Source organism: Oncorhynchus mykiss, chromosome 3 (assembly GCF_013265735.2).
Source record: "Oncorhynchus mykiss isolate Arlee chromosome 3, USDA_OmykA_1.1, whole genome shotgun sequence".
NCBI lineage: Eukaryota > Metazoa > Chordata > Actinopteri > Salmoniformes > Salmonidae > Oncorhynchus > Oncorhynchus mykiss.
The window spans coordinates 17179121-17190614 of record NC_048567.1 but is presented as its reverse complement, the minus strand read 5'-3'; the positions used below and the strand labels follow the sequence as shown (position 1 = coordinate 17190614).

General features: G+C 43.8%; 1 protein-coding gene across 8 annotated transcripts in view; it reads left to right on the top strand.

Annotated features, from left to right (window-relative positions):
• The first annotated feature begins 2267 nt into the window (after positions 1–2267).
• The window catches only part of LOC110503762 (adhesion G protein-coupled receptor B1), a 112835-nt gene continuing 103608 nt past the window's right edge, over positions 2268–11494 (top strand). For 3 of the 8 annotated variants that reach the window (XM_036970569.1, XM_036970570.1, XM_036970568.1), the window contains exon 1: positions 2269–3536. The gene's annotated coding sequence lies outside the window, so the exon portion shown is untranslated. Of the gene's footprint in view, positions 3537–11494 lie in introns of all 8 variants that reach the window. The other 5 variants (XM_036970575.1, XM_036970573.1, XM_036970572.1 and 2 more) reach the window with 4 other exon arrangements.

Genomic DNA, 11494 nt, shown 5'->3' with positions numbered 1-11494 from the left:
ACAGGAGGGAGGGGAGGATGGAGGAGAGAAGGGAGGGGTCACATGCAACAGTGCCACGGTGAGTGTATGTGGAAGCACAGGAGGGAGGGGAGGATGGAGGAGAGAAGGGAGGGGTCACATGCAACAGTGCCACGGTGAGTGTATGTGGAAGCACAGGAGGGAGGGGAGGATGGAGGAGAGAAGGGAGGGGTCACATGCAACAGTGCCACGGTGAGTGTATGTGGAAGCACAGGAGGGAGGGGAGGATGGAGGAGAGAAGGGAGGGGTCACATGCAACAGTGCCACGGTGAGTGTATGTGGAAGCACAGGAGGGAGGGGAGGATGGAGGAGAGAAGGGAGGGGTCACATGCAACAGTGCCACGGTGAGTGTTGTCTCTCATAACAGACATAAAAGGCAGGGACAGAACAAAAGCTGAATATTGACTACTTCCTCCCTGCTGAAACCTTTTCATTCAGGCTTCTGTAACTCTACGTTACTGAAAAAAGGCAGTGCAAAATAGCTTGCTGCTTATATTGGCTAACAAAGTTTTGTTACTAAAATGTCAAACATAAAATGTGTACTTTACACCTTACACTATCACAGGCTGTTGAGTGGTTTGCAGCGTTTTTTGTATGGTTGTTTACATGTTGCATTGATTTTGTCAAAGCCGTTTGAGAATGCTAGGGCAGGGATTCATGTATCTGAAAACATGATTTGGCAACATAGGGTTATTCATGTCTGGGACTCCCGAGTGGCGCAGCGGTCTAAGGCACTGCATCTTAGTGCTTGAGGCGTCACTACAGACTTCCTGGTTTGAAACTAGGCTGTATCACAACTGGCCGTGATTGGGAGTCCCATAGGGACTATTTGCCCAGGGTCAACTGTGTTTGGCCGGTGTAGGCCGTCATTGTAAATAATAATTTGTTCTAAACTTACTTGCCCGGTTAAATGAAAACCTTCACCTCCCTTCACCGTGAGACACGTGACCCTGGACAACACCCTGTTATTCTCTACAAACGTCAAAGCAGTGATTCCGGCAGGTTCATGCTCTACAACATCCGTAGACTACGACCCTACCTCACACAGGAAGTGCCGCAGGTCCTAATCCAGGCATTTGTCCTCTCCCGTGTAGTCTACTGTAACTCTCTGTTGGCTAGGCTCCCTCCTTGTGCCATCAAATCCCTGTAACTTATCCAGAATGCTGCAGCCCGCCTGGTGTTCAACTTTCCCAAGTTCTCCCATGTCACCCTGCTCCTCAGCACACTCCACTGGCTTCCAGTCCAAGCTCGCATCCACTACAAGACCATGGTACTTGCCTACAGAGAACCAAGAGGATCTGCCCCTCCCTACCTTCAGGCTATGCTCAAACCCTACACCCAACCTGAGTACTCAATTTTTCCACCTCTAATTTATTTGCCCTTCCACCCCTACAGGAGGGCAACTCCCACTTGACACAGTCCAAGCTCTTCTCTGTCCTGGCACCCCAATGGTGGAACCAGCTTTCCCCTGAAGCTAGAACAGCTTTTTTCCCTGCACATTTTCAGAAAATATCTGAAACCCTACCTCTTCAAAGAGTATCTTAAATTATCCCAAAGCACCTCTCAGCACCCTGTCCTCACCCCCACAAAAACATGTTGTGAACTAACACTGGCACTTGACTCTTTTCCCTCTTACTAGCTCTGACTTTGCTACTTTATTGAAGAAAACGTACTATTACTGTGATATGTAGTTGTCCCACCTAGCTATCTTAAGATGACTGCACTAACTGTAAGTCGCTCTGGATATGAGCATTGGCTAAATGACAAAAATGTAAAATGTAAATGATGACAGAACCTCTTGTCAATAGCTATCATACAGGGGAATGTCAAACCAGTGGTAATTGTGCATTTGTATAGGGACATGGGGTACATATGTTTAATATGAATATAATAAGCCTCTGGATGTCAACAAAGCACTCTAGAAATATTGTAAATTAGATATAAATAGCCTAAACTTCCTGTAATTTACTGGATGGATGTAAGCTACTCAAACGGCTGATGTGTGTTATTGGACCAGAATGAATCTATTTAAAGCTTCCCAACCACGCCCTCTTAAAACAGCGAACCTCCTATGCATAATTTTTTTTAAAGTCCACCCACTTGGAGGCACGCTGGGAGAGCCACGGGATGCCTCGAGAAATGGAATCTCCCATTTGAGCTACAAGTATTGGCTAGTCTATTTTCCGACCACTGATCCGGATATTAGACAATAGTCTGCGCAAAATCTGGTTGGATACATATAGCCTACATCTGAGTCACTTTCCGTCGCTAGGCTACTCATAACCTAACGTAGCAGGCGTAAAGGCTACTCGGAACAGCTCGAACAAGGGAGCGACTAAATGTGCCATTTGGCAAGTGTAGGCTATAGCACGTGCAGCTTAACTAGTACTAGCATTTGGAACTTAGTTAGGGAGTGTATGTTTTTTTATTACGCATATGAGCACTTGATGTTGGTGTGTAGACACTCACTGTATCTTCAATTCAGATTCAACTATAGTTGCATCACATTGGCTACTTTAGACAAGACACCATTACCTTCGTAAGGAAATAATCATCGTTTGAAATGCCATGCGTAATTGCATCCAAGCATCTAAACAGTTGTTATTTACGCTACATAACATGATTTTACTAAACATATAGGCGAATTCCAATATATTAAAAAGCAGCAAGAACTTAATCATGTCTTGAATAGATATTGCTTTGTAAATAATATTTCTATACATCTACAAAACACAGTTGATCAAGAAAGGCACACTCTCGACATAAACAAAATCCCTTCGTGCACCTCTCTCTTCTCTCTCTTGCATTCTCTAGCATACGTCTCACCCCAGCTCTCTTTGCTGTGGCTTATTCACTTCGGTGTGTCACCCACGAATTGCTACGACTCCATCTCCAGAAGGGGGAGGGGGGGGCTGCTGGGTATATGCGTTTGTGACGAATCCCAGGGCTTCAAAGACGAAAACCAAGTCCAGCTCCCGGACAGCAGACACACCCGCAAGGACACTCCAAAACTGGGATGAACGATGGGTGCTGCCTTTAACGCGCGCACTGGAATCAAGACAAAATACCAGGAGCTATCCTGATTTTACGCTTTGTTAGACCTTCACTTCACCTGGCGCCTGTGTCGATCGAAGCCAGCGAAATTTGAGAATAACTTGATGACAAGGCTTCTACCATAAATGGGGATTTAAAAATATAGATTTTGAGAGCATCTCTTCAGAAACAGGGGGACCTTTGAATTTGGATCGACATACTGTTAAAAGCTACATGGACTGGATTTGGATTCATTTTACTCAATGGAACTTCGGAATAACGCAGTTTTGAATTGCAAGTCTTCTCAGACTTGTTAATTTCATCAAAATATCTGCATTCGGCTATACATCGGCTACACATTCTTGAAATAATAACTACAACGAACTTATTTTAATCAAGCTTGTGGAATTGTTGATTGTCCCTCGAAAGCGTTTGAGTTTGGAACACGGAAGATACGCTTCAATGGAATTGTTAACTTTTTCAAGGTAAATATTAGTTTAATTTAATATATAGACACCTCAAAGTAACGCGTTATTGTTACTTTTATGTGCTATGTCAATATCATAGTGTTATATTCATCCAACATGAGACCTATGCTTCTCGTATCTTCCCTTGAGGCAATGGTGTTTTTAAGAATTTAACATTTGTGTTTGATAACATATTTAGTGAATTCATTTTGCAGCACCATGCTTTTAGGATAATTGTCGTTGATGACAGACTAGCAGCAAAGCCGAGGCGCTAGTCGGCAGTTTCAGGCAGGCAAGGGAGAGAGAAAATATCCGTCACTCATCACATCAACTTCTTCTAAACCCACTGGGCATTGCTCTTCTTTCCGTTCTGGTCCATCTCAATTCGATTACTATAAGCTGTACAGCTTTGGAAATGGAGAATAGGGCCAGATGAATTCGCTCCGAGTAGCTTTTAGTGGTCCCGGTGTGGATTTAGTCAGCATCAACATGTCAAACAGACGCGCTCAGGGAATCACAGCGCGCCCAACTCCTAGCGCCCTCGCGGCGGCGGCGGGCTCTAGTAGGCTAGTCGCTGTCCAAGGTACCTATCCACTATCTCTGACAAACTGGATAGCAAAGTCACCACAACGAATATCTACTGTGATTTCATGGGTTTAACCAAACCCTGGTATTTGTGTTTTGATGAAATCAAAGGGACCTTCCGGGATACAAACATGGATTTAAAAAAAATATGTTTTCGGAGATGCCTTTGTTGTGCATATTGATTGTTTCTCTAGATTTCTGTTATTATCTGACTTGTTTGTCCATGCAAGGAATACCTCAGTGGCTATTTTTTCCCTTCTACCCGCGTTCCCTTGTCTCTGCGTTTGGAAGTAGCTGCACTTCGATAGACATGTAGCTCTCCATGTCGTGAAAAATGCATTCTTTCAGAACTCTACTCCACTTTTAAACTCCACATTTTCTTTGTTTACTCACATGTTCAATAGTCCTTACTTAGTAGCACATCATTTATTATAACATTTAGGCTATCCTATCCCTAAATGCAGAATCAAATAACTTGCTGATGTTTTAAGTTATTCAGCCTGTGTTGATTTACGTGGCCATAATTTATAGCGACGTGGCTTGCAGTGAAAATGTGATACATTGTGATTCTACATGTTGGTAACGCAGTCATGCTCTCTCTGCTTTGTGGATCAGTAGTCACTGAACACTTTGGTGCGAGCGTGTGATGTGCAACTGAAGCGTATGTATCAATACAGTGTTTCCCCTAGTCCTAAATGGCTCGTATGGTTGGCATAAATAATACAACAATATCCTCCCCTATAGGGAAATAGGATGGTTCTAATATTTTCACCTAACCGCTTCTGGTGAAACTGTCCCCCATTTCCACCCCTTGACTCAAGTGAACGTTAAATGTTTCTGGACCAAGTCTCCCTCCCTGTGTGTATGGCTAAATGTCTCCGGAACAAGTCTCCCTCCCTGTGTGTATGGCTAAATATCTCCGGACCAAGTCTCCCTCCCTGTGTGTAGGGCTAAATGAAGCGTTCAACAGCAGAGTGATCGAAAAGACAGAGGCGGGGAGAAGACTATTTGCAGGAGCCGAGAGAACTATTCGGTTCAGTTCGCCCGGTGCTTTGCTGAATGGAGGTATCTTTAAGAACAGAGCGAATGTGTGTGTGTGTATGTGTGTGTGCGTACGTGCGTGCGTGCGTGCGTGTGTGTTTGTGTGACATTAAATAGATCATAGGTTAAAGTGATTGAGACTGAGAATTGGCGTTACATTTAGAGACAGATGTCTGAAAATATTTGCGCATGGCTTTGGGGGTTAAGGATAAGAGTTAAGCAGGAAGTTCCGTCTTCTTACGGTAGGGGGGAGTCTACAGACACTCAATCCACTCCGCGGGGGAGACGGGACTAACAGAGCATTGCAGCGCCAGAAATGATTCCTGAGCACCGGGTGGGGGTTCTCACGGGATCTCCTCGGTGAAACCGAGCAAGTTGTGTCGGTGTAAAGACCCGTGTAGACCCTGTTGCTCCCGTGTTTTAAATAGCAGTAAAGGTGTGAGATACATCAACAGGTGAAGATCCAAGATGCATGAAAGGCCCTGTTGAACAAAGCATTAATATTTCATACACGTTCCTATTATTTTTCAGTTGTAACAATATGGAGTAAATCTTTGGGCTAGTAGTCTAGTAATGACACATCTTGATGCCTGTCCTTGCCTCACCATTCACCTCTACATTATATTAGGACTACCACACCACTTTCAAGGGATTCAGGTAAATCAGGTAGTGTCTGGTCAAAGGCCTGTAAGAGTAGGACTGGCCACACTGATATTAGCCTACTATGAGTCTTTTAGAAGACACATTGATTTTTTTACCTTCATTTAACTAGGCAGGTAAGTTAAGAACAAATTCTTATTTTCAATGACAGCCTAGGAACAGTGGGTTAACTGCCTTGTTCAGGGGCAGAACGACAGATTTGTACCTTGTCAGCTCAGGGATTCGAACCGGCAACCTTTCAATTGCTAGTCCAACGCTCTAACCACTAAGCTACCCTTTCGCCCCAATCTTTGAGTAACGGACAGACCGGGCTGAGCAAGCACAGCACTCAGGCCCTTAGCATTAAATAAACCTGGTGTGTCTAAACCCCAGAGCCACCACACGCAACCTGAAATGGAAAACACACGGTGGGATACAGACAAGAGAGGGATGAAGAAACAGAGACATAGGGATTGAAATAGAGGAGAGACGGGAGGGGATGAAAGAGAAAGATAAAAGGTGGATTAAAGGCAAGCGAGAGAGCGAGGGACCATAGAGAGAGTGTTTATGATGGAGACAGACATTCTGCTCTCTTTGTCTGTCACACACACACACACACACACACACACACACACACACACACACACACACACACACACACACGCACACACACGCACACACACACCATGCTTTGGAGTAAGTACACAGCTATCAGTCACCCTTGAGCAGACTGAGCAAACACAAAAAAAGGCATGCATCCACAACAGACACAAACACAGGCACATGCATGCACATCTACCAACACACACATTCTCCACTCTAATTGGTTGCCTGAGCAACATGGTATCATCAAAAGCACAGGCGCACGCAATTCACGCACACACAGACAAAGATAGACACCCTAGAGAGGATCACAAATCTCCCTCCTCTTTAATGTTGGTGGTAATGGTTTAATGACAGGACAGTGGAGAGTTCCATCGCCACAAGCATTGTACACTTGGAGGTTGCTGCCCAGATCATGCCTGTCCATTGGCTCGCCTAATTAGTGTCTACAATAGGGCCTAGGGTTGCTGGGTGATGAGGCCTTGCCAACATGCATTGTGAGGATGCAGGGCCAGGGAGGGGAACTCAGGGCGAGGGCAGGCAACAGCTACAAAGTCCACCCGTTACACTATGACACTGACCAACGAGGCTCACTAACTCTGACCATCAACACAACATCACACAGAGTGATGATATCCATCCTTTGAGACAGTCATGCTTGTTTGTGTTTTCGTGTTTGGGCCTGTTGTGTGAAGCAGTCGTAAGGTTTTCTCATTAAACATTTAGCCTTCTCTGATGCTAGCTCTCCATCACGCAAGGATAGAGTCTTCAGTTGGCACATCACTGGGCTTGTAGTGTGTTTTGGAGCAAAACATTCATATATATTGAAGCAATATGAGCTCAGAGGAAAAGTGAAGTAAGTTTGTTATAAACTGTATGCCAAGGAATGTTTTTGTTTTTTAATGGAGTGGATCTCACTTTCTCTTTCATGCTCTTCTACAGCTGATAAAACAGGCTCTGAACTGCATGGCAGTAAGACATGGTATTGAATTAGCAAGAGTTATTTTGCCTGTTATTTTTATCCTGGGTGTTCAATGGGGGTGAGAAGGGAATGAGGTAGAAGAGAAACACCTTCACATCTCTTATAGGTGTGTGTGTGTGTGTGTGTGTGTGTGTGTGTGTGTGTGTGTGTGTGTGTGTGTGTGTGTGTGTATGTGTGTGTGTGTGTGTGTGTGTGTAGGGAGAAACACCCTCACACCTTTCTGCTACTTCTGTCTGTCTGCATTTCTGGTGTGTTTTAATTACATTGGGAGTTGTTAAAGATCAAGGGGGTCTGGTAAGATAAAAGACGTGTGTGTATGTGTGTGTGTGTGCTTGTGTGGGTGTGGGTGTGTGTGTGTGCGTGTACCCATACTGAATGTGCATGTGTAATGAGTACTGTAATGTACTGTACACTTGAGCCATGCATCATTGTATCCCTACAATGCAATGTGATGCTTTGTTAGAAAATATTTTTTAGACTAAGTTATAGACTACTGGCAACAAGTTTGTGTGTCTGTTAAGGTTTGCTGTGAGTGTGAATCATTGTAATGTCAAATAAAGTCAAAGTAAAGTTGTAGCGTGCACCAACAAGCAGGAATGTAAGCCAAAGTATAGGGTTTGAAGGAGAGAAATGACACAGAAATTAGAAACACAGAGACAGACACAGGCATGCTCCCTCTTTCTCTCCTTCTCTCCTTCTCTCTCTCTCTCTCTCTCTCTCTCTCACACACACACACTCACACACACACACACACACACACACACACACACACACACACACACACACACACACACACACACACACACACACACACTGTACACAGATGCTCTGGCGTAGAACTCACAGATGGCTGTCTTTCTGCTTCCTCCACAGTTTTCTTTCAGGGGTTGTGACCTTCTGTTGGGGTAGAGAACAGCCCAGAATGTAACTTCTATTGGATGGGTTTTTTACATTCAGCTATCTGTATTTTAGCTTTCTATTTTAGCTTTATGTTGATGTGGACTGTTTAAGATTCAATTTGAATGCATTTTTTGATACAACTATTTCACAAATTGTGGTTTTACAGGATATGTGGCTACTGTGTCTATGTTAGAGGTACATTTCAATTTAAATTTCAATATACAGATTGCAATTCTGTTTGTTCATGTTGGTTGTTTTTTTTTTCTGAAAAATAAATATTAATTCTTATTAGCTTACATTTTGTTTACAAAACCCAATGACAAAAGACAGGTTGTTGGATCCAATCATTTCTCCCCAGTCTGTCTGTATACTCCCTGATGAGAACAAGGCATGGTTGTGCTTTGATCTCAAGTCCCTTAGATCATCATCTGTATCAGATACCACATCTCAGTGAGTCTCCATTCAATCCCCTCTGATTCCTCTATGAGTTAGTTAGCCTAGTGTAAACAAAGGAACTCAGAGTTACCTCCATTCTCCACACTAATTGGTTGCCTGAGCAACATGGTATCATTAAAATCATTCAAATGCTGAAAGCTGTATCATTACAAAATGTCAAAATGCTGAAAGCTGTTGTACATAGGATCAAAGAATCTGTTTTTATTTTTGAGTAGTGAGTAGGGTTGCAAAATTCCTAGAACCTTCAATAAACTCCCTGGTTTTCCCAACATCCTAGACGGAGGGAATTCCTTGAAGGTTTCTGGAATTTTTCAACCCCAAAAGTGAGTATTATTATAGGGTAAGGGTGTTTTAAGATAGTCCATATTGGAATTATAACACTGAATGGTAGCATTCAGAATCATACTTAATTCCACATGTTGCGACAGAAAAGAGAAGATAAGGATGTAGTAAGGTTTATTTGAGCTTGTACACATTCACAGCTGAAAGCTGAATTACAGTATACAGACAAAAGGAAACAAAAATAAGAATATTTTAAGGGGAAATAAAGAGTTGATATAGATAAAGTTGAATTAGCATAAATGTCTGATCGTGTGACATAGTATGTTATGATGTTCTATGTCTTAATATTGATAGGGTAAAATGGCGCCGGAAGAAAGGTTTTTTTTACGTGTTATCTGTAACTTATTTTGTACATAATGTTTCTGCCACCATATCTTATGGCAAAAAAAGAGCTTCTGGATATCAGGACAGCGATCACTCACCTTGGATTAGACAAAGATTTGTTTTCTTCAACAAGCAGGACACAGGATGTACTTCAGACACCCGACAAGGCCAACATCCCTGTCATTGGCAAGGGAAAGAGACGCAGGTATAGAGGACACAGGGAGGGGTGCCTCGTAAGGATCCACAGACGACGAGTGGGAAAGCTGCCCTTACCATCAATATTACTTACCAACGTGCAATCACTGGACAATAAATTAGACGAGGTACAATCATGAATATCCTACCAGAAACTGTAACACCTTATGTTTCACGGAATCGTGGCTGAATGATGACATGGATATTCAGCTAGCGGGATATACGCTGCACCGGCAGGACAGAACAGCACACTCTGGTAAGACGAGGAGGGTAGAACTGTGCATATTTGTAAACAACAGCTGGTGCACGAAATCTAAGGAAGTCTCTAGATTTTTCTCGCCTGAAGTAGAGTATCTTATGATAAACTGTAGACCACACTATTTGCTGAGACAGTTTTCATCCATACTTTTTGTTAATTTACCACCACAGACGGGATGCTGGCACTAAGACACGCAGTCAGCTGTATAAGGGAATAAGCAAACAGGAAACCGCTCACCCAGAGGCGGCACTCCTAGTGGCCAGGGAGTTTAATGCATGGAAACTTAAATAATTTCTCCCTAATTTCTATCAACATGTTAAATGTGCAACAAGAGGGAAAAAAATTCTAGATCACCTGTACTCCACACACAGAGATGCATACAATGTTTTCCCTCGCCCTCCATTTGGTAAATTAGACCACAATTCTATCCTCCTGATTCCTGCTTACAAGAAAAAATTTAAGCAGGAAGCACCAGTGACTCGGTCTATAAAAAAGTGGTCAGAGAAGCAGATGCTAAACTACAAGAATGTTTTGTTAGCACAGACTGGAACATGATCCGGGATTCTTCCGATGGCATTGAGGAGTACATCACATCAGTCACTGGCTTTATCAGCAATTGCATCGAGGACGTTGTCCCCACAGTGATTGTATGTACATACCCCAACCAGAAGCCATGGATTACAGGCAATATTCGCACTGAGCTAAAGGGTAGAGCTGCCGCTTTCAAGGTGCGGCACTCTAACCCGGAATCTTATAATAAATCCCGCTATGGCCTCCGACGAACCATCAAACAGGCAAAGCACCAATACAGGGTTAAGATTGAATCATACTACACCGGCTCCAACACTCGTCTTATGTGGCAGGGCTTGCAAACTATTACAGACTTCAATGGGAAGCACAGCCACGAGCTGCCCAGTGACACGAGCCTACCAGATGAGCTAAATCACTTCTATGCTCGCTTCGAGGCAAGCATCACTGAGGCATGCATGAGAGCATCAGCTGTTCCGGACGACTGTGTAATCATGCTCTCCGTAGCCGACGTGAATAAGACCAATAAACAGGTCAACATTCCCTTGGCCGCGGGGCTAGACGGATTACCAGGACGTGTGCTCCGGGCATGTGCTGATCAACAAGCAGGTGTCTTCACTGACATATTCAACATGTCCCTGATTGAATCTGTAATACCAACATGTTTCAAGCAGACCACCATCGTCCCTGTGCCCAAGAACACTAAGGCAATCTGCCTAAATGACGACAGACCAGTAGCACTCACGTCCGTAGCCATGAAGTGCTTTGAAAGGCTGGTAATGGCTCACATTAAAGCCATTATCCCAGAAACCCTAGACCCACTCCAATTTGCAAACAGATCCACAGATGATGCCATCTCTATTGCACTCCACACTACCCTTTCCCACTTGGACAAAAGGAACGCCTACTTGAGAATGCTATTCATTGACTACAGCTCAGCATTCAACACCATAGTACCCTCAAAGCTCATCACTAAGCTAAGGATTCTGGGACTAAACACCTCCCTCTGCAACTGGATCCTGGACTTCCTGACGGGCCGCCCCCAGGTGGTGAGCGAAGGTAGCAACACATCCGCCCCGCTGATCCTCAACACTGGAGCCCCTCAGGGGTGTGTGCTCAGTC